The sequence below is a fragment of the Epargyreus clarus genome, unplaced genomic scaffold (assembly GCF_041222505.1).
Source record: "Epargyreus clarus isolate Ecla_fem2 unplaced genomic scaffold, WU_Ecla_fem_2.2 ptg000035l, whole genome shotgun sequence".
NCBI lineage: Eukaryota > Metazoa > Arthropoda > Insecta > Lepidoptera > Hesperiidae > Epargyreus > Epargyreus clarus.
Genome location: NW_027332240.1, coordinates 10169716 through 10194913, shown reverse-complemented (window position 1 = coordinate 10194913; position 25198 = coordinate 10169716). Strand labels below are relative to the sequence as shown.

At 38.3% G+C, this 25198-nt stretch overlaps 1 protein-coding gene across 2 annotated transcripts in view; it reads right to left on the bottom strand.

Annotated features, from left to right (window-relative positions):
- blo (bloated) overlaps positions 1–25198 on the bottom strand; it is a 101277-nt gene that overhangs the window by 70094 nt on the left and 5985 nt on the right. The window contains exon 2 of one of the 2 annotated variants that reach the window (XM_073091876.1): positions 3305–3343. The exons of the other annotated variant lie outside the window; for it this stretch is intronic. The gene's annotated coding sequence lies outside the window, so the exon portion shown is untranslated. The remainder of the gene's footprint in view (positions 1–3304; positions 3344–25198) is intronic. 2 annotated transcript variants of the gene reach the window in all.

Sequence of the window (25198 nt, the reverse complement as noted above, 5' to 3'; positions counted from 1 at the left end):
GAGTCATACTTTTCCGAGGCGTTCCAGATTAGTCCTCAGGGGTAACGGCACATCTGTGGCCGACCTCAAGTAGGAATCTAATCCTATCTAATGGGGTTGATTACAGATGTCCATTAGCGGCAGTAGCCACTTGCCATCAGGTGGGCTGTATGCTTGTCTGCTACTCCTCTATTATATGTATATAAAAAAATATTCCTGAGGACTATCTTGGGAAGTGTTTCGAAATATTACTACACTCTACCTATAAATGAGCGCTCTATATTGCACCATTGTTATGGGACATGATACATACCCAAATAAATCACCCTAATCACCAAAGTTACATCAAACCGTGATGAAAAATATATTCAATAATGAATTTGTGTGTTATATTATGTGTGGTTATTTCGTAAGATCGTCAGGAAGTGTGTTAACCGACTGACACCAATGTATGATGGTACTAAACGTAAGTTTTGATTTTCCAATATTACATAATGGACTAGTTGTGTCAGTTTAATCTGTTACATCCTCATATATTATTATAAGCACCTCTGTCTTCCCTTTATCTTAGTAATAATCAATCTATCGAATGTTTTGTCTACCAAAGATCGAAATTTGAGATTTTTGCTTCTAATTTTTCAAACTTATTAGAAATAAATTGTTGAATTGTGAAAGAAAATTTCACGACGATACCTACACCTCTGAAACATACTACAAACTAAGCGATTATTTGACAAAATGTTTTGGTCTGAAGTGGCTCCAGTTCATCATTGTGGATAATTTTTTTTTGTAATATATTTTTAAAAGATGTGTGTTATGGGTCTTTCGTCGCTTATTCTCCATGACGAAACACCTTGCGAAGTGGCGGTAGATATATTGACATTCAAAAAGGGTTCTGTAAAGAATCTACTTTGAATAAAATATTTTGGACTTTGACTTTGAACATATAAAAAAGTTCTGAAAGGCGTGTGAAGTCTACCAATTTGCACTTGATCAGCTCAGTGGATTATGGCATATGCTCTCCCTCTAAGAGGAGACACGTGCCCAACAGCGGGACTGTAATGACGATGCTAACATAACAAGTTAATAAACAGCTTCTAAAAAATAGCAGACGTTACCACGTTTTAAATTGGCTGGCATACACAAAAAATATAACTGTTACAATACTGTTCATCTGTTACGTAAACGGCAAAAAATTGTTAGTGGTCGTCGTTTTGATTTTTTTGCAACATCTTGTATACAGGGAATTAACACCTGTTTTCGGCGCCAAAACTTGCTGACGTTTAGTGTTCTGAATATATATATTTATCTTTAGTTTTTTTTTTAATATTGTAGTAGCAGTAGTATAAGTAGCATACGATGCATGTCCACCTGATGGTAAGTGGCTACTGCCCATGGACGTTTATAATCAACCCCAGATAAGATTAGGTATATGCCTGTGGATGGTCATAGATGCGTCGCTACCTTTGAGGAAGCTGGCACGCCTCGGATAAGTATGTCTCCCTTACTACACCCTTCAAAACGAAGCATAGCAGTAGATAACACTGCTGTTATGAGGTAGAAATAGGTGTGGCGGTGGTGCCGCCGGAGTCGAACCACAAAGGGTTCTACCGCCTTTAACTTTGCGACTTTGTTATTTCTGTATTAACAAAAGGTAATAAAGATAATCAACCATAATAGAATCGGGGAATCTTAAAGTCAGCCACAGACACGTTGCTATCCTCATGGACTAAGCTAGAATTGTATAATTATTAGTATTATTAGGCAGAGGCCTAACTACAGACTTCAAACCAGAACACAACTGTGCTTAACACTGTTGTTACAAGAGTGAGATAGGTGTGTACTATTGCAGTCGAATTACGAAAGGATATCTTTAAAATAGTAATCCGAAGAATATTTTATCTAAATCTAAATACATTTTGCGTTCCCACAAGTGTAAATTACAGTAAGTTACAGTGTGTAACTTACACTAAGTTACAATGTAAGCTGCTGTAATGTTTACACAGCGGGACTGCGGAAACTTGTTTGTTCAACGAACGTTTTTATTTATTTCTTTATCTCTAGAATCAGTTTACGCACAAACACGAATTATAAGGTGCTGGTCGAAACGACGCGGTGTGTAGCGATAAGCGTTCAAATAATAGATTATAATTTCACTGGACGTTTTGTGGTGTGACAATTCAACAATTCTCCATAATTCATCATTTTGTTTTTTATTAATTTAATCTCGAAGCAGTTCCATATAATCAAATTATGGTGCGTTATAAATTAACTATTTATGCAATCAACCTTTTAATGTCTTGAATTAAATTTTTATTTAGTTTATTTTAATAGAAGTTTACCAACTTCTGTATTGTTTTTCGTCCATCTTTAGCGTACAGGTTAACGGTTGAAACTTCTAAATCGATGGAACTTCTAAATAAACGACATTACAGGAGGAGAGACAAAGATTAGTTTTTACCCCTAAAATATTTAGCATTCCTGCAAATGAGTTTAAATAAAAACAGCACGCACTAACCGTTAATCTGCTTCTATAAATCAGTAAGTGTAACTTTGGACAATACCCTTATTTCGGTCGAACCGGTCGCAAGGCCGTTCTAGTTTCGCCTTCACCGCTTACTTGGGCATTTTTACATTGATCGATATATTGAGATCCGTTAGTATTACTAAATGATAATTATGTAAATCTATAGTGCTATAGCACCTAGCTTGTATATTGTAACAGTTCTGTAATGTTAGGCAATGTAGAGCGCTCGACAATTAGGTCGCTAGTGGCTATACGCTTCCGTGCTTCGAAGTACATTTTATCCCGGTATTTTTAAATTATTTGCAAACGAACATGCAGTCCACCTTATAGTAAGTGGACGCAGTCTATGGATATCTGTAACGAACATCATAAAGAACAGAGCAGGGCCTACCTAAAGCAGATCACAGGTATGTTCAAAAAAGGCTCTTCAAAAAAGGTGCAAAAAGAGCTCTCATCCAAAGCCAGCGCCGCATTGGCGATTCCTCTGGTGTTGCAAATGTCCATAGGCGGCGTTGACTACTTTCCATCAGGTAGCACGTCTGCCTAATCGTTAGGTTAGAAAAAAAAAAAAAAATTCCCACTCCTGAGTCGGCCGTCAAGCGCTGCCTTCCAGCGATGACTGTTTCACATTAGAAAAAGGGGTAGCTGTGGTACCTCTCTGGTCAAACCATGTTAGTTCTGCCACCTTTCAAAACACCATTGTTATCATTTGATAACAGTGCTTAAAACTTGTTCACCTTATAGGCGGTTCGTAAATATCCGACATAACTAATTCAATCTAATTTTGTGACTACTTACTCAAAAGTTGAGACAACGATCACAGAAGAGTCAACGTACCTGAAATAAAAAAAAAATATTTTATTTATTTTGTTAAAAAATAAATGTAAACAAATTTATTTTTTTAGACGTTTAGGGTCTATTATAATAAATACTATATTTTTTCCTTCTATAAAATTGAAATAACAAACGAGCAGGCTGCTCATCTGATTAAGTAGCTACTTAAACTCATAGATATCTGTATTTCACCTTAAAGAGGCTTGAAGGTACCATTGCCATACTACAAATTACCATGAAACTTTTTTTTTTTTTTTATAATATAAGAGTAGCAGACGAGCATGCAGTCCACCTGATGGTAAGTGGCTACTGCCGCCCATGGACATCTGTAATCAACCCCAGATAGGATTAGATATTCCTACCTGAGGTCAGCCACAGATGCGCCGCTACCCCTGAGGACTAAGCTGGAACGCCTCGGAAAAGTCTATCTCCCTTACCACACCCTTCAAACCGGAACACAGCAGCGCTTAACACTGCTGTTATTAGGTAGAAATAGGTGTGGCGGTGGTGCCGCCGGAGTCGAACCACAAAGGGTTCTACTTATAAAAACTCAAACTTATAAAAACTTATAAAAAGCACAAACTATGACCTTTCATGACGTGTCGTGACAGAAAACTTTCGTGAAGCTTTTTCTGGTACACGAAAGTTTCTGTGAATTAATATATTCTGGTGATTAAGCTGAAACAATTAGGGCTGTAGTTCATAAAAATTAAATGGACATTTGATTACTTATAAATTTTACGTTTATAACACGCTTTTATTAGCTTATGTACGTAACAGTAACGGAATCTTTGAACCCGATTTCTATACACTTTAAACGTTCAGTTTAATTCAATTTTTTAAAAAATTATCAAAAACCGATGACAATACACGATTTTAATAATTTTGTACCATTTTCCTTATCAACATCTCCAGGATTAACGATTTTCGAGACGAGAGAAAGCGCCTTAGGGTGCTTTTCGAAAATTGATAAGTGGAGCACTCCACCCTTTTTTCACAATTATACAATTTACTGTTCCTTAATTGATTCCTAGATTGAAAATTATTTTCTACTTTTTTGTTGATTTTATCATAAAAGCGCGTTTTTCAGTTTTTTTTAAGTACGAGTATATTTATTTTATTATTTTTTAGTATTTTTTGGAAGTAAGAAGCAGTGATGCGTAGAGGTTGAAACTCGGCATCTCAATTGAGGAGTTTAATGTTTGAATTTACAACGCATCAGATAGTCGAAAGCTACTCGTATGTGCATATTAGAAATTAATCTTCACTTGATTTAATGTTGAAGGAAAAATATTGAGGAAACCTGCACGACTTAATCTATAAATAGCTCCCAAAGCGCTGAGGAGGCTTTCAATCCGCACTTAAATAGTTCTAGAGACGTGACGTCACGCCTTCAATCCATTACTGTCCCACTGCTGGGCACGGGCCTCCTCTCAGAGAGACCTTAAGGAAATATTGCGCTGGAATAATACTAATTAGTAGACTTCAAACAATTGTGACAACTTTTTTCTTTAAAACTCTGAGGTCTAAGTTGGACAAAACCCTATTTCAATGAAAAATATTAAGGAATGTGTTACAATAATATAACGTGACTGTTATTCCGTGTATCAACGTACTTGAGTGAGCCTTGAATTGGTTCTATCCATACAATTAAACGTGGACTTTTAACAAGTATACAGTACAATAACTCTAATAATAATGATAATGAAGGTGGTAGAACACTCTTTAGTTCGACACCGGCGGTACCACCACTACACCGATTACAGCCTAATTACAGTAGTGTTAATTGTTAGTGTTATGAAGCGTTCTAAGGTAGTATTCAGGATAGCATATCTATTCTGTAGCCAACCTTAGATCCTATTCATTTTTTTTTTGTTTTTGTGGCACCCAGATGAATAGGTGGAAAAATGGGCTAACTCTTTGCGGAGGGTGGAGGGAGAATGCATCCTACCACGCCTAGGCCGCGACGACGGTACCTGGGTACTGTGGGACTCCTGAAAGGACCTCCTGAAGGGAGACCAACCCAATAAATTCCTCCTTTCAAGCTTCGTCCTAGGGGACTGTACAGCCGACATCGGATAGCGACCTCTCATTCTGGAAACGAGAGGCGCTAGCGGTGCTCCATAGGGAGCGACATGATCCTATTCAATTTGGCGTTACTATTTATATTATTTTAGAATACCTTTTTTTTCGGCTCAAAATAACTTAAACTGCCAGGCACAGCCCATCATTTATATGTCCAGGCAGAGAATCGAATCCGGGACCTTCCAGCTCCACCTAATATTCATGTTTATTTACTCAAAATTTTCTAAGTACACTTAAAACATGACATTACAAATGACCCCAACCTTAATTGCTGAGCGCTGTCACATGTCGCACGCCCGTGCACGTGACCTTGAACTGACCAGGAGCTGTCACGAACGATGCTTCAGACCTGACGAGGTCAGTCAGGTAGTCAGGTCTTTACATAAAGATAATATTAAGTTTGTTTCGAAGAATTTGTTAGAGCAATGATGAGCCAAGCGTTGTGTAGATCTCAACCGATTTACACAGTTAAGCAAGGTTCGGTCAGGAGTGAGATGGGTGACCGTTAGTGGTTTTCAAGCGCTCCTCATACAGAATGAGCTTTTCCGTGATTGTCTTGGGGCGCTAAGACATGACTTCAAAAGTTTCAAAAAGAGCTCTCCTCTGGTGTCCATATGCGGCAGTGACTACTTTCCACCAAGTAGCCCAAGAAACAAACTAACAAAGTAGTTCTAGATAAAAACCTATTTTATTTTTGTATATCGATCAAGATGTAGCCACGAAACACCGCGCCTCAGAACCAAGCATAAATACAGTAATTTATTACCAAACAAGACTAAATACCACATGATTTCATATCCATTCACTAATTTTCACAAAGGAACAGTAGCTAATATAAATAAGTAGACATTGTCGCAAGGTCGTGTCTTACACTTAAGTCATTTGTTGACACAAGTGGACTATTTTATTAATTATTACGCTCCAACAGCCTTAAGGTTGTATACAAGAGCTCGACCGTGTAACATTTATAGGATAAATGGGCAATTTTGAGTAGGAGTTTTTTTTTATAATATAGGAGTAGCAGACGAGCATGCAGTCCACCTGATGGTAAGTGGCTACACCCGCCCATGAACCCCAGATAGGATTTAATATTCTTACCTTAGGTCAGACACATTCGCCGCTACCCCTGAGGACTAAGCTGGAACGCCTCGGAAAAGTATGTCTCCCTTACCACACCCTTCAAACCAGAACGCAGCAGCGCTTAACACTGCTGTTATGAGGCAGAAATAGTGGCGGTGGTGCCGACGGAGTCGAACCACAAAGGGTTCTACCATCTTCAAAATTATCAGTGCCTATTTAAAACATTGAAGACCAATATAAATGTTATTGATTTCAATAAGTAACTAATAGAATATGCGCTTCTATTTACGATTCCAATTACGCGCACAAAGACTGAGTACCAAGAAATAATTCTAATGATTTCCCGGACTGCTACAGAGAAGATTACGTAAATAATATTTTTTTTTTTTTTTTTATAATATAAGAGTAGCAGACGAGCATGCAGTCCACCTGATGGTAAGTGGCTACTACCGCCCATGGACATCTGTAATCAACCCCAGATAGGATTAGGTATTCCTACCTGAGGTCGGCCACAGATGCGCCGCTACTCCTGAGGACTAAGCTGGAACGCCTCGGAAAAGTCTGTCTCCCTGACCACACCCTTCAAACCGGAACACAGCAGTGCTTAACACTACTGTTATAAGGCAGAAATAGGTGTGGCGGTGGTGCCGCCGGAGTCGAACCACAAAGGGTTCTACCACCTTCTTTAATAATATTGCTATTAGCTATACGAATAATTACTATGTACACTACACTATGAGTATTAAAATGAGTATTTAATACTTGGTTAAAAGTATTTTTTACTACTTGAAAAGGAAGAAATTAGGGAAAGCATTGGTAATGCAGGAAGCGTTTAAGTATTGATGGTTACAACATGGAGAATAGTTATGGCACAGTTATAGATAATTGTACTGTGTGTTATGGAGAATATATATGTTCCTATATGGAGTAGTGTCTCACTGTGTTAGTGTTGATGATTACGATGTGGAGAATAGTTATGGAGAATATAAATATAAGTGCGGAGTAATTCTATGTTTCGGTGGAACCGTGTGGATGCCGGCTGAATTATTATGATGAAGATCTTAATCCTCAAGGTAGCGGATCTGTGATCGGCTTCAAGTAGAACCTGCTTTTTACTGTTATACTATTTACCATCAGGTAAACCATCTTTTGAGCTTACGAAAGTAGGTACATAGGTAAATTTTCAAAAGACTGGAGTTACAAAGCTACAATAGGTATTTCATTATTTCCAATCAGAAAGCCAAACATTAATTTTCATAGACTTCGCATCAAAATATCTTCAACAAGCACCTCGGCTACTCAATACAAAAATCTCTGAATTAAAACTTAAATCCAAACCCAGGTGAAATTAATCAATCCTCAAGCGTTAACAGATTAGCTATGCCACGATGACAGGTTAATTAGATACAATTAAACGTATAATGTCTCCTCACAGTTCCCACGCAAGTGTTACGAGTAAAGATCGTGTTTGTCAATTGAATACGATGCTTTGTGGTTACATAACGGAATTTTCCTAAATACGTTAAGTTTTTAGGGTTCCGTGGCCTTTTTTTTCTTTTCGAGGGAGAACCCTTCGAAAGGTACCCGACGACGTGGGAGCGACGCGGTTATGTGGGATTTTTACCGCACTAAAACCCCTCGGTGGCCGTCCTCAGCGCTTGTTGGAGAACTCCGGGATCTCTGACAACCGGAGTCCTCCAAGCGCGATGCCCGGATCAGGCTCTGCCCTGGGCGAGCGTTCGCTCCTCCCACAACCTCTGGTGATTACGACGACGGTATGCAACCACACATACCGCCGTCCTTCCCGGGGTAGCATACTGGACGCTTCGAGCTCCCACTCTTGCCGCCCGCAACCCCGGAAGCCCCGTTTTAGTCGCCTCTTACGACAGGCAGGGGTTACCGTAGCCCTATTCTAGTCCCAGAACTACAGGGACAAGAGTTCCGTAGCCTAAGGGTAAAAATGGAACCCCATTGTATAAAAGTAAGTACTATACTAATAATATGTACTCGTAGGTAAGTAAAAGATTAAAGATTGTGGCAACCGAGCATGCAGTCACCTGATGTTGTTATTTATAATATAGGGGTAGCAGACGATCATGCAGTCCACCTGTAGTACGGTTCCAGAGATAGCGCTGTGACAGACGGTCAGACAGCGAAGACTTATTAATAGGCTTCCGTTTTTTACCCTTTGGGAACGGACACCTAAAAAAATATAGTTCAAAAAACTAAAAAACACGCTTTTATGATAAAATGAACTAAAAAGTAGAAAATATTTTTCAATCTAGGAACAGTAAATAGTATAATTGTGAAAAAAGCGTGGGGTGCTCCATTTATCAGTTTTCGAAAAGAATAGAAATCGGGTTCAAAGATTCCGTTACGTAGTTACATACATACATTCATAAATACACCAAGCTAATAAAAGCGTGTTAAAAATAGACCAGAAATCGAGGATAATATCGATGGCTGACTGGGAATCAAACCCGGTATATGTTAAATACGCCACGTAACCACTACGAAGGGATAAAACAACAAAGTTATTTGAAACGTAACCACAACCATTCTCGAAGCAGTAAAGGAACGGTGCACTCGAGGCGGTGACGTCATTGCGCGGGCGCACGCTATATAGGGCAAACTTGTTTTGCACTTGAGTTTTAAGCGGACTTATGATAAAAAATATTCGTTCTTATTGTGAATTTTATGTAATAAATATTATATATAAACTGAGAAATTAAAGTGTTAATATGTAATGAAGTCATGTGTTTTTGGAAGTAGTCGAACCGTTACTGTTTTGTAGTTAGAGGTTACCACCATCACACCCATGTGAAGCAGCTCTTATGTTTTGGTGGAGAGGCTTAACCGTGTTAGTCCGCAATGGCAACACGTCTCTGATCGGCTCTAGGTTTTTTTTATAATATAGGAGTAGCACACGAGCATGCAGTCCACCTGATGGTAAGTGGTTACTACCGCCCAGGGACATCTGTACTCAACCCCAGCTAGGATTAGATATTCCTACCTGAGGTCGGCCACAGACGCGCCGCTCCCCCTGAGGACTAAACTGGAACGCCTCGGAAGAGTATGTCTCCCTTACCACACCCTTCAAAACGGAACACAGCAGCGCCTAACACTGCTGTTATTGGGTAGAAATAGGTGTGGCGGTGGTGTCGCCGGAGTCGAACAACAAAGGGTTCTACCACCTTCAAAGCCTATAGTAGAACTCTATACGGAGTTAGTTGGTACTATCAGGTGGACTGCAACTCGCTTACTACATCAATCTTGTAAAATACTTGTACATTTTCTGCTCAAAATGAATTTCAGCATCACGGTAGCGGATTTTGTTTAAACTTGTTTTCATCAAGGAAGAGCAATGTTTAGCTACTAGCGGTCACCCATCCAACGCCGTAACATTGCTTAACTTTGTAGATATGTGATCTACACAAGCCGCAGGGCGCTGTGCGCTTCGCAATGACTTATGTAACATAATATAAATGATCATAAATTACTATATCCATTACATCGTTAAGCGCGCTGTATTCTAATTTGAAGGGTGGTAAGAGAGACGTCGTTTTCTGAAGGATTCCACCTTTGTCCTACCTCAGAAAGTAGAAATCTAAACTTCTCAGGGGTTGATTATACATGTCCCTGTAGTTCAAGAAAATAGGGCTACGGTAGCCCCTGTCTATCGTAAGAGGCGACCCCAGAAGCCCCCTTGGCTTCTGGGGTCGCGAGTGGCAAGAGTGGGAGCTCGAACCACCCGGCCAACGGCCTCGGGAAGGATGGCGGTATGTGTGTTCGCATACCGTCGTACGCACCAGACCATTTGGCGAGCGTCGAGCTCACCTGGGCGGAGCAACGCGCTAAGAAGACTCCGGTTGCGTTCCTTTGGTGCTCCCAGAGTCCACCAGGCGCTGAGGACGGCCACCTTGTGGTTTAGTGCGGTAAAAATCCCTTTGTATACCTTTGGGTACCTTTTGACGGTTTCCCCCTCGTAAACAAAAAAAAGGGGTTTATTCATGGGTCCATGAGCGGCAGTAGCCACTTTATATCAAAAAACGTCCATTTTTAAATGCTATTAGATAAATAAATAAAGAAAATCATGTTGCAATATAATCGTAGGTATGAATAATAATTTTGAAACATCCTTGCAAGGTCAAACTTTGTTTTTGTCAATGATTTTTCCTTTTGCACTACGAAAATACATAAAATCATGTGTATTTAGTGGGATTTTCCTTTAATGACGTAAAAACGATGTGGCTAAGGATTTAGACTTATTTACGGTTTGACAAAAACTATTCACAATTTTCTTAAAAGTTTTTTAAAATATCCTGTGTTAAATGTTTGCAAACTGTGAATAGCTTTAACGACCGTTTTCCTATGATAACAACGGGAATGTTGTGCAGAATGGCTTAGGGGAAGCGTTAGCTCTCAAACGGTCACCCATCCAAATCCTGCCTGACATTACTTAACTTTGTAGACTTGTCTACAAGCCGTGCACTGCGCGCTTAGAGCTTAAGCCTATATAAGCTACCAAGAAGAATGCACAGAAACCGGGTCGTCCCTGAAGGCATCACGCCACACCTATTTCTGGCGTATAAAGCAAACTTTAAAACTGTTGAATTCTGGTTTGAAGATCCTAGAATGGAAAAGATACTCATACAACGAGGCATTCTAGCTTAATCCGCAAGGGTACCAACGGAATTCAGGAAGACCTAGAATCTTATTTGGGCTTGGTGACTAATGGAGGCGGTAGTTGTCTCTTACTATCATAGCCTGCATGTTTGTTTAATTCTTCTACAAAACTAGTAAAAACACTCATGCATGACATAAATAGAGTGCATAGCATATCCTTGTGAGTTGTTTGGCATAGTGCATGCTATCTGCAACACCTACGACATTCAAATGAGGCACACTAAATGAGATCTTTATTAACAAGTTTTGCCTCTGACTACAGCTGCCTTATTATAGTCATGTGTGCATTTTCCTTGTAATATCGGATAGAGCTGCTTTACTATTTTTTAAGGGTTTCCGTGTAATATTGGATTAGAATATCACGCATTTCCGACAGATGTGTTAGACGATTAAAGAATTCAATCTGGATAGGTGGTTTTTGATGTGAAACATCTATAGCCGCACGTAAAACCGATTTCTGGTGTGGCGACGCATGCCGTGGCGACGCGTATATGGTATATATATACAGTCTATATGCAGTAGTGTGTACGGTGTGGCGACGCGTCGCCATGCGCAATCGAATTCAATAAATAGTCATCGTTATCTGGAAAAAAATCGTAATATTTTATTTTATCATTATGACATATTTAGTTCCTAATCCTATCACAATATGTTCTTTTCTGCATATTACTTTTACAAAATAATGTCGATGTTTCACATCTGCCAGGCGTCCCGTGACGGCTCACATTTTTTTATATGATTGTATCTCTATCCGAAGTCAATCACAGATGAACTACCCTTGCGAGGACAAAGCCGGTCGATTCATATGTAAGTCAGCTAGCATGTTCGTTTTCTTCATCTTCTTCAAGACGGGGTAATGGGATGATTCTTCATTTTTTGTTTTTAGAGCGTACGTATGTCACATGCTTTGTCATGCCTTGCAGCTCAAACGACTTAACGGATTTTAACATGCCAGGTATCGGTGAATTCGACGAAATTGTGGGAGTAGCACAGGCTATATTTCGAAGTAGTCTGACTTTGTAATAATTCTCTACTTACAGGAACCTAGCACTTGCTTTAACGACGAAGAAAAACATCGTGTGGAAACCAACGCATTATTATAATTAATAATGATTATAAAGCATAAGTAAAATAATAATTGAAAATAATTTAGTGAATTACAACACGACTATTCAGACAGCCTTACAAAGCAAGCATGCAATTCTATTAAGAGATAAGATAAACATCAAATGCAAGTGGATACTTTACTTGCATATTTCTACGTTTATGGCCATAAAGCGGTAAGCACGTAGTTTCAAAACAAACCTACTTACAGCCTTACAGCGAACACACTTCCTATATCTATGAATAAATATGGATAAGAATTAAAGTAAAATATGTTTTTAAAAACAAAACATTCGACTGCGTGAATAAGTCGCACTGAAAAATATGTTTTTTTTTTTTAATATAGAAGTTACTTCTATAAACGAGTATGCAGTCCAACTTTTTTTTTTTAATATAATAAGTAGCAGACAAGCATGCCGTTCACCTAATAGTGAATGGCTTATACAGTTCATGGATATATGTAATCAACCCCAGATATAATTAGATTCCCACTTGAGGAAGGCCATAAATGTGTCGCTACCCTTGAGGATTAAGTTAGAATGCCTTGGATAAGCATGTTTCTTTTACCAGTCTCTTTACCAGAACACAGCAGCGCTTAACACTGCTGTTATTTAGAAGTGAGTGGCAGTGGTGCCGCCGGAGGCGAACCACAAAGAATTCTACCACCTTTCTTGCTACTTCGCTTATATGCTTTTTCTTCATCATACACAAAAAGTTTATCATTCGGCATAAAATAATTGTTTTCCGGGATATGGACTAATATAAGCTCTAAGTAGAAATGTCGCCCTCAAAATATTAAGTTGCTACTTGTAGCAGTTATAATAAAGTACTATTTCATACTTCCGTCATAATTATAAAGTACCTGTATAAACGAAACATTATCGATATAAACTAAAGAAAAGTTCACTTTGTTTGATGAAGGACACGAGAGCTGATAATATTTATAACAATTTATATCTACTTACACGTTTTGAAAGGGTAACAAGTGGTTTTTGAAGGTTTTCTTGGGAATATCCTTTTTTAAAAATTCCTTAAAGGTCTTTTGAGGAACATACATGTATATTTTGTAGTGATATGGAGTAGCAAACGAGCTTGCAGGTCACCTGATTGTAAGTTAGACATCTGTGACCATACAAAAAAGGTTCTACTTGAAGCCGGTCACAATTTAATTTCCACTCCAAACGACTAAAATGGCTGCTCATATTGCAAGTCAGCCGGCATCCATACCCTTTCACAAAAAAGCAAGAACTGCCTCACGTCCCTCACGTCCACGTGGTTATATCAAACTTCAATATAAAGCTCTTTAAAAAACTAAAAGTGAAAACATAGTTATAAATTCAGTAACTTAAACCTACTATTATAAATTAATTATTTATAAGCATTAATTGTTTACTTAAGTTACAATAAATTAACTAACGATTGCGTTAACCAAGTTTAGCATTAACTACAAAAAATAACTACAAGAAGTTAGTTAAAAACAAGGTATTGTTTGTTTGACTAAATAAACAAGATTTTGGTTTTTACGTGATTGGAAACAATAGCTTGAACTGCTTACAGAAAGTCAATGTCAGGTCAGAATTATATACCTTTTGTATTATTAACTATTTTAAGTAAGATTTTTCGTGTATTGTTTTTATGAAATACAAATAGTAAATGAGTATACAGTCCATCTAATGGGTAGTCCACCCACGGATATCTGTAACTAACCTACACACCTATTTCTACCTAATAACAGCAGTGTTAGGTTAGGTTAGGTTAGGTTAGGCGCAGCTGTGTTCCGTTTTGAAGGGTGTGGTAAGGGAGACAGACTTTTCCGAGGCGTTCCAGCTTAGTCCTCAGGGGTAGCGGCGCGACTGTGGCCGACCTCAGGTAGGAATATCTAATCCTATCTGGGGTTGATTAAAGATGTCCATGGGCGGCAACAGCCATTTCCCATCAGTTGGACTACATGCTCGTCTGCTACTCCTACTCGTATATTATAAAAAAAAAAAAACAAATTAGAATTTAACGCGAAAGTGTGTTGAAAATGTGGAGGACTAAGTTGCAATTCCTTATGTAAGTGGCTCTCTGTGACCATACCCTTCAAACTGTGTCTGTTATAAGGGATAAATAGATGTAGCGGTGGTGTTTTTAGTGGAGAACCACTTAGGACTCTACAGTTGGTAGAGTTGTAACGAATTCAAATTTTAAGCAGACACCCCAACTAGATACTTTAAATTAACTTTTTTTTTATATTTACTAAATGCCGTCCTTATTTTTAATGAGAGTTCCATCAATATTGGTTTAGTAAAGTCAAAGAAAACAAAATATTTTTTTCTGATTTTGATAACGTACAATGGAAATACTTGTATGTACTATAAAAAGAATTTATTTTAAAATGGCAGGCTTTGATTGATTTATTTCTCTCCATACAAAATAATAGATCACTAGAAAAACACTAATAGACGTAACATACAGACAAAGCCTTTTATAATCTAGGTTAAAATAGAAACACTAGACCTTCGTGAAGTTTAAATGTAGGTATCCTGTTAGGTAAATAATGTCATACTAGATCGAGATAAAACAAATACAAATAAAGTTATTAAACAATACCAGCTTAAACTATTTTAAATGTCTATGAATAATATGAATATTTCTGACTTCTTTTGCAGACAATTTGGGACATCATGAAATCAAAATTAAATTATAGCTTACATATGCTGACGAAAATGTAAGGGGATACCTACTTATCAAACCATACTTGCCTTAAATCTTTGACGGGATTTTACTAGGATTTATTTTATAATATAGGAGTAGCAGACGAGCATGCAGTCCACCTGATGATGAGTGGCTACTGCCACCCATGGACATCTGTAATCAACCCCATACAGAATTAGATATTCCTACCAGAGGTCGGCCACAGATGCGCCGCTACCCCTGAGGACTAAGCTGGAACGCCTCGAAAAAGTATTTACCCTTACCACATCCTTCAAAACGGAACACAGCAGCGCCTAACACTGCTGTTATTAGGCACAAATAGGTGTTGCGGTGGTGCCGCCGGAGTCGAACTACAAAGGGTTCTACCACTTTCAATTGAGTATGCGATCACCCATCCCCAACCGCCTGATATTGTTTTATATGCAGATCAATTACAATGTATAGTCTAAGGCCTTGTGTATATCTACAGACAAAGAACGTATCAGACATAGGCCGTTTCAGACAATATTTTGTATAAAAAATTTAAATCAACCCTAACGGTAGAGCCGTCTAAATCTGCGCTTTACATCCTTGGATGATGAAGACTTCTAACATTCTTACAACCAATTTTGCTACGTTATCGACTACCATATCATATTTTGCAATCTCAGATCCAATTTACAACAATACTCATTAGACGTACCTTAGACTACAAAAGGTTTGCCCCAACTGGGTCACTTCATTCGGCCAAGGTGGCGTTTCTTATCCCCACAAAGAAATTGTCATGTCGAACCCATTACAGTACATCACGTTAGAAGAACTAGCACACGCTATTTACCCCCTAAAACCTTTTTCATTAAAGGCAGTAATCGCGTGCTAATGAAGTTTGTTGTGAGTAACAAACATTTGTCGTGTTGCATAAATGTTTGGATAATAGACGATGTGTCGTGTCGTGAGCTAATCGATTTCATGGGTTGTAAGATCGGCCCTTTCAGTTTGATAGCGTTGGTAATGGGTCTTTATCTAATTTCAGATAAACAGCGTAGAGAGGCAAGTTGCGTTTGGGAAATGCCACGTTCGAATCGGGTTGAAATCTTAGGCCTCACCGGTGATTTTCGAAATTATACGAGTTTCCTTAGTACCTAAATCGGCAGATTTTAGTATAGCATATTATGAGAGACTAGAGGCTAAAGAGCTGGCTTTTTACAAGAGATCTGCGAGGTAGTTAAGCTTTGAATGTCTGGCTAACCAGCAATAGGATTGCTTGATTTTTAATCAACGAAATTTTGTAGGACTATCGTTGCATTTAACAAATATAGCTTAGCTAGCTCGCATATTTGGTGTAATGGCACCCTTCGAGTTCTAATATACAAGTGACAATCCGCGCCGGTCTACGCTGGAATGCCTCGGATAAGTATGTCTCCCTTACCACACCCTTCAAACCATAGCAGCGTTTGACATTGTTGTTATCAGGCAGAATTAGCTGTGGCGGTGGTACCGCCGGAGTCGAACCACAGGGATTTACCTTCAAAAGTTACCTATGTTATAGTCCGCGTAAATCTACTAGTCCGCTCTGAATATAGAAATGAATCTTGTCGCTATAGCAAATTGTATAAGTACACCTGTCGCAACAACTTTAGAGTGGACTAGCAGTTTGGCGGGGACTATACCAATCTTAAAGTTAAAGCCAAAAACAGATACAAATAAGACACAGCAAACTAAGACCACTAGATAACACTATCTTGATCTGAACAAAGGACAAGTCCACAGTATTAGCGATCGTGCGAGCAACAGATAAGTAAAGCACCTGCAGTGAAGGCCGTCTGTCGCAACCGATATGGACTGTTCTACATCGATTCAAGCCTCTATCTATTTACGGTAAGCTTAAGTTTAAGTACTGGTAAAAGTTGGGCTTAAAGTGCCTTACGAAATCTCTCTTAAGATTGTTTCACAAGTGATAACGTATAATGTTATTGTCTGTTTAAGTATTAAGAGTAGTATTGTCAATTATTAAGCACATTTATAATATACAAGCAAACAGCCAAGTTATCACTACGTTCCGTGGACATCTGTTATCAATCGTAAATTAGATTGGAATCCTTAGATCGTCCATAAATCTGTCACTAGTTACTACACCTGAGGACTAAGTCAGAATGCTTCATATACGAGTACGTTCATTATTGCTTTTACCACACCTTCAAACCAGAATACAGCAGCGCTACACACATTTCTTTGAGAACTTATTTATTTAAGTAACTTTCGAAGAGATGATGTTTTCCTTCATCACTATAGCACATGATAATTAATTTCTGAAACGCACATAACATTGAATAGATAATTAGGCGTGCCTGGGATTCGAACCTCAGACTTTTCGATTGAGAGACCGAGTTTCGATCACTAAGCTATCCACTAGACGACTATAGTATAGATTGACGATTATAGTTTTTTAAACAACTTCAAAAAAGGAGGTTCTGTATTGGACCGCTACGTATATATGCATGTGTGTATGTAAGCTTGTATGTCCGCGAATTTCTCAAAAACTACTAATCCAATTTGGATAAGGTTTTAGTTATTTATTATGGGTATAGTGACTACACTAAGCACCGTCAGCTAACTGTTTCAAGCATTAGACGAGCGTGCAGTTCGACTACAGGAGTATCAAGGCCATCTGTCGCAACGAAGCACGACTACTCCACATTCGGTAATTGCGGCGACCGTTTAGGAAACGTTGACAACTGCCGGTTTTGAAGCGGCTGAGGGCTGCTAATACTTGCAAACTTTGTAAGTATACTATTTAAGTTACTTTATTAACTTGCTATGTTAGTATTTATGAGGCTAATCTTGCGACTATGTTTTTCTTAATCGTTAATCTATTGCTGTGCCGTTCTGCGGGAAACTAATGTAACTTCGATGTCATTGAAATAACTTTAAAAATGGTAGAACCCCTTGTGGTTCGACTCTGGTAGCATCTTCGCCAGACCTATTGGTACCTAAAATCAGCTAAGAGCGATACTTATCCGAGGTGTTCCAACTTAACCCTCAGAAGGAACGCATTCGGTTGACCTTGACTCCATATAGTACTTCCGAAGTTCCGACTGATGTAAGGCCTCAAATGCATGGCTACTCCTAAGGAATAATTTGGAACGCGTAAGTGCCTTTTGCCTTTCAAACCAGAACACAGCGCTTAAAATTATTGAGGCAGAAGTAGATGTGACGAAAAAAGAATAGATAAAGTTTTTAAAATGATAAGTTATTTTTCCCTATAAAAACTAGGATATGGCAACCCTAGGCAAGTCTTAATTACTTCTCTCGCTCTGCTTACTTCGCGATAGTTGTCATATTGCTCAAGCATTTACTGGGTATTGGGTTAGACTATTGGGTTACTAGTCACATTCTTAGTCAAATTTCTTTGAGTAGTTACATGGATGAATATAAGAGAGGAGGGAAGGTTCCGTTAAAACACTAATGGGTTAAATGACTGAAAATAATGTACTAATAAATGCGGGTGTGGTGACATCCGACGATAAGTATTTCAAGGTGGCAGTTAAAACAGTGTGAACCACTGCTACGATTTGACTTACACTTAGCTTCAATTTAGTCCTCCGGATCAGCTTCTGGGGTTGACCTTAGCTTGGACTCTGGTCCTATCTGAACTTAATTCAGACTATAGTCCATGAAGTGGCCATTGAAATTTTATAGAACCAGTATATTTGGACCGGAGAGGACTACCATACTTATTTCCAGGGTGAAGCAGTTCTTGTGTTTCAGTGGAAGTGTGTACATGCCTTATATGTATATAAGACGACCATCTTAATCTTCAGGAGAGGTAACACAACTGTGATCGGAGTTGGTTACAGACATCCATGGGCGGCAGTGACCACTTACTACCAATTGCACTGCATGTTACATTGCTACTTCAATCTAATAAAAATACAACTACACATGGTACAAAAAATACCGATCCGGTACCGATAAAGTAGTTTTTATAAATATGCAAAATAATGTATGTACATACATACATGGCCTTGTACGTGAGTATAAACAAACTTGTTAGTGTGTGTAGGTGTACCAGGCGTGTAGTTGAAAACATATGACTAAGATGGCTATGCTACATTTTTCCAATTTCATAGTTGTAGATCACTTACCATCGATGTAAATAGTTATCGTTTGAAATTAAGGTTCTATATCAAGGTCCGGGGTTCGAATCCCATACATTTGGTTTTTCGAAGTTATGTGCGTATTAGAAATGATTGAACACTTGCTTCAACGGTGAAGAAAACAGTATGAGGTAACCTACGCGCCTGAGTTCTTAAGAACAAGTTCTCAAGGGTATGTGAAATGTACAGATTGGTACATTTCTTGACCAGCGCGATGGACTTTGTCAAGCCCCCCTCTCGGAGTGAGGGGTGAATCTGTGGCCAGTACAGAGACAGTAATGGACGCTTAATTTTCATTAAAATAATAAAATAGAAAATATTTATTAATGTTCAGAGCGCTGGATTATGGTCTTATTTCCTCTCACTTTGAAAAGATACAGGAATAGCGGCCAAATTCAAGTAGAAAACTAATCTTATCTGGGGTTGATTACAGATTTCCGTGGGCGGCAGTAGTGACTTACCATCAGATAAATTGTATGCTAATCTTCAGCTACTGATACAGATATTATAAAAAAAAACCTTTTAAACCTTTTACAGATCAAAATAATTCAATCGTAATCCATAAGTGAGTCAGCCAGCTATTTCGTGACCCCAGCTTCTTAGGCATCATTATGTAATCAAATAACTCAATAACCACCCATTTGGACATGTGAATGGCTTTAACGTGTGATTGCGATAACTTCGCAGGCAAAAGTAAACAGAGTTTTATCCGACTGCGCACACATGGATTAGGTACATACTTTGCATTTTATAATAGGTATTTAATAGGTATTTAAGTGAAGGTGGTTTGAACCCTTTGTGGTTCGACTCCGGCACCGCCGCACCTATTACTGCCTCATAACAGCAGTGTTAAGCGCTGCTGTGTTCTGGTGTAACGCGTAGTAAGGGAGACATACTTTTCCGAGGCGTTCCAGCTTAGTCTTCAAGGGTAGTGGCGCATCAGTGGTCGACCTCAGGTAGGAATATCTAATCCTGTTGGGGTTCGCTACTGCCGCTTAGACATCTGTAAGTAACCCCAGGTAAGATGTGAGACCTGTCACAAATCCTAACTCTGAGGAAATAATGGGGGAGCATGTCTCTCGTACCACACTCCTCAAAACGATAGAGCGCAATATTTCGCAATTTTACACTGGAAAAAAGTAATATGTATTTTCCGAGTCCCTGCGTCAAATAATTCCTGGATGCTTGCTTTAGCACGGAGTGTCGCTTAAACGGCTTGATGGTGTTCGGTATATTATAAGTTCAATAATTAAATGGTCCAATTGATAAGATTTCGTCTCGGAGCACACTGTTCTCTCTCGTCTACGAAAATATCTTAAATATTTTCGTTAATTATTACTTTTGCTTTAATTTAATTACGTGATAAATACCGATAGATATATTTAACACGAACCGAACATTCAATACGTCAAACAAGTCATAGAATTTTATTGGGTTGTATAATTAATTCAATCGGAGTCAGTAAGTGAGTGACCCCAGTTTCGTGACTAGAACTTCTTACAATCATTAGGCATCATTATGTAATGGCATAACCCGACAAGCTATACATTTGCACACATAAGGCTTTTAGTATGTGTTTGTCCTGTATGCGATCACTTCTTTATCAAATTGTGGAGGGTTATGTTTTTCGAGAGTATGTATATATGGGATTTTGGATTTTTTAAGGTGGTAGAACCCTTTATGTTCGAATCCGGCGGCACCACCGCTGCACCTATTTCTACCTAATAACAGCAGCGTTAGGCGCTGCTGTGTTCCGGTTTGAAGGGTGTGGTAAGGGAGACAGACTTTTCCGAGACGTTCCAGCTTAGTCCTCAGGGGTAGCGGCGCATCTGTGGCCGACCTCAGGTAGGAATATCTAATCCTATCTGGGGTTGATTAGCCACTTACCATCAGGTGGACTGCATGCTCGTCTGCTACTCTTATATTATAAAAAAAACCCTGCAGCCCAAATGGTTTAACAGATTTTAACGTACGTTATTTACGTTTACAAGTTGTCGTTGGATTGATAATTGTGGCTTAGATAATTAAACCAACAATTGTGGAAAGAATATAGGCAATTATTTAATTAATATTTGATGAAGCCAAAGGTGTAGTGGGTGCCATAGACACGCAAAGTCAGGTACAAACATACCAACCCAGAACAGATATTCAAATTCATTTAGACATTTGTCTGGTCTGGGATCGAATCTGGAACTCTATGTGCGTCAGTCCAGTACGGTGACCGCTCCGCCAAGCGGATCGTCAAGAGTTGGTCGATTTAAAAAAAATTATAACAAAAAAATAAAACCGACTTCTATGTCACTACAAAGTAAAAAATAATTGAAATAAATGTTGGTTTAGTACATGTTTCTGAAGTCGGCGCTCAATATATTTCGTTTGATAACAGCGTAAACAGCGTGTCCAATATGAGCGCCGACTTCAGAAATATGTACTAAACCAACATTTATTTCAATTATTTTTTACTTTGTAGTGACATAGAAGTCGGTTTTACTTTTTGGTAAAATTTTTTTTTCACCCTTTTTAGTGATGATATGCTAACGTTTGTATTAATATTATGTAAAATTGTATAAAGGTGATCATGAATAAAGGTAAGGTCTGAATTCATACGGATTGGACCCACCCGCTCGCAGGGCGCTGCCGCGCCCTTCTCGTTTAGTTTTATATTGTCTTATATGTTCCAACCTAACCTAACCAATTCAATACGAATTACTATAGGCGAGGCTTTATGAGATACTAATTATTGGCTAGGTTAGGTAGGAACAGATAAGTAAATAAATCAAACTAGGTGGTAAAACTCTGCGAGTGAACCGGTCCAATTTACATTAATTCAATAGTTAAGAAAGAAAAAGGAATTGAAGGTCATATCTTCCATCATATGTCTCTACTCAAAGACCTCATCATATATTCGTAAGCTCCAAATGCCTAACTTGTATGATTGAGGCAGGAGGCACTTCTGCATTATCAGAGTTGAAGAGTAGAAGGTCAAATTTTCCATCATATATCTCTACCTATCAACCTTATTGAATATTCATAAGCATCAAATGGCTAACTTGTATGGTTGAGGCAGGAGGCACCTCTGCATTATCAGAGTTGAAGAGTAGAAGGTCAAATTTTCCATCATATATCTCAACTTATCGATTTTATTAAATATCCATAAGTTCCAAATGCCTAACTTGTATGGTTGAGGCAGGAGGCACTTCTGCATTACCAGGGTTGAAGAGTTGAAGGTCAAATTTTCCATCATATCATGTTAACCTAGATACTCAATGTTCATTTTAAGTTTCATGAGAATTGAGTGGGCAGAAGGTAAGTTGTCATAAAATATGTAAAAAGCAGGGGTAGTGATGATGAGTTCCACCCCATAACTTAAATTCTAATCATCAGAGCATACTAATGTTAAGGTAGGAAAGTACCGCAACGAAACTCTCTTTCATATGAAAAAAAGAAAATTAAAATTGGTTAAGAAATACTCGACTTATTCAAGTTTATATAAAATCGGGATTCAATTTTCCGGGAAAACTGGCGGAAATTTTCAAATTTCCTCGAAATGGGACCCCCTGTGAAACTAGCCACATACAATGGTGTATGAATCATGTCGATCGGTCGCGGCATCGTGAAAAAATCGCCGAACAAACATAAAAAAAAAAAATATATATACGGTCGAATTGAGAAACCTCCTCCTTTTTTGAAGTCGGTTAAAAATAGGTAACTTTTAAAGTACTGAAATGTTTACTGCCCGTAAATACCGAATTGCTCAAGTCCCCATCTCACCAAATACAGCAAAAACAAGCAGGTATTGCCACAGCATAGGTGTTGGATGTAAACGAGAATGTGGATTTTTGGCAACGTTTGCAACACCACGAGGGCGGCGTGTGGGCTGCGTGACGTCATTGACCATAGACAGATTGCCGGTTAGACATGACGTGGAAAACAGCAGTGTTAAGAACTGTTGTGTTCTAATTTGTCGCCAGTTACCATCAGGTGGATTGCATGTTCGTCTGCTACTTCTATACTATAAATAACGCAGAAATCAAGGTAAGGTAAAGGCGTAGGTAGACCGTAAAAGCTCATGATATTTTTTTTATTTTTCCAAAATTAATCAATAGGTACTCATTAAATATTAGGTTAGTTTAGGTTAGAACCAATTTGTGTCAGCATTTATCTGTTTTAAGCACATTTCTGGCAAGCACATTAACAGAAACCAAGTTAAATTAAATTATTATTTGATGCTTACGATGCTGTAAAGAGTTCTTCAATCTAACATAATGTTCATCCAAACTACAAAACAAAAAATGCTAAAAAAACTCATGTTATTCAGTGGACCAACGAGTAGCACATCACATAACTAACTTAATTTATACATAACGAAAACTATTGGTCACATCATCTACTCGTAACGTCTCCTTCGTTGTAAGAACTTCTGTACAAGAGACGATATTTCTACGTAATGTTAGGTCTTTGGTAGCTCAGTAACCAGTAGTACTAACAGAGCCTTATCTAATCAACATTGCTGGCAAGTGATTCAAATCAATGATTTTCGTGTGAATGGCGAGTTATTTTGAAAATAAGACATCCGGGAGATGAGAATACTATCTGATGGCAATTATTGCATTGTTAAACGAATGATGGACATATGGATTAGCATAATATGACAAAAATATACTTATTTGAGTTTAGGTGTTCATTTATTCGTTTTCAGAGTACCGTATCTACTTGGTTACTGAGTGCAGAACACAAGAAGTGATAGCCTAGTGGTTGAGACTCAGTCTCTGAGTGGAGGAGTCTGAGGTTCAAACTTCAAACCTACTTAGGCGTTTTGAGAGTTTCGAACTAATTATTTAGTACAGAATACAAGCAGTGATAGCTTAGTGGCTGAGATTCGGCTCCTCAGTCGGGGATTCTGAGGTTCATACCTTTTTTCATGGGGAAATACTGCATGGGTTCCTTACGGCCGCGGGGATAGCGGAAAGGATATCCTACCTTCTAAAAGCCATTTCAAAGTTATGTGCGTATTAGACATTATCACTTGCTTAAACGGCGAAATCATTGGGAGAATAGCATGCCTGAGCGCTCTAAAAGTATTCAAAGGTGTCTAAAGTCTACCAATTAGATCTAAGTCGGTGCTATGGCTTAAATCCCTTACACGGAGAAGAGCCCAGTGCCCAGCAGTGGGACAAAAATAAGTCGACGACAACATTACTATGTAATACCTCATATATAGTACACACTTAGTAATAAAGATAACATGTAGTTTTATTATTATTAAATATAGCTACATAATAGCATCGTGCATTGTCTTGGTATCTCAAGGATGGTCATAATCGTATGTAATGAATTATATAACAAACGGGTATTTCAAGATATCATGAAATAAAGATTGTGTTTATGCTTGTGCTAGCATGCTAATAGAACCATACCGCATTTTAGGGTTCCCAAAGGATATAAAGGGTTAAAAACGGAACCCTATTACGGTATCTTGCCTCCGCTGTCTGTCCGTCTGTCTGTCACAAGACTCTATGTTGGAAACAGTAATAGACACTTGATATTTTCTAAGGACATGTGTAATAATGACCACTATAATTACAAAAGCTAAAAATAAAAATATCTTAAAATTAAATGGGGTCATACAAAAAACAATTTTTCAGCGTTAACCGCTTTATCTATTAAACCGTTATAGGCAGACAGTTCAAATTTTCACAATGTATTTGTTTTGCTTGCTATAATTACAAATACTAAACAAAAAAAAAACAATTCAGACATAGCCCATATTTTGTTAGTATTTACATTGTAGTTAAATATGTATGGAAGCCTCAGTTTGGGAGTTCGACTCGCACTTTGCCAATTCATTTTAAAACTAAAGTAGCAAATGAACATAGGTACAGCCCACCTGATAGTAAGTGGTCATTACCAACCAAGCGATATATCTATGCATAATATGTGTTTGTGTGTCTGTAAGTAAATCATTCATTATTCCTAATACATTCTATTAACACTCAAGTGTGTTAAGCCTCGATAAATCATGGCTATTAGCGTGCGATGACGTCACCGCCACCAGCCTACGCGGCGCGAC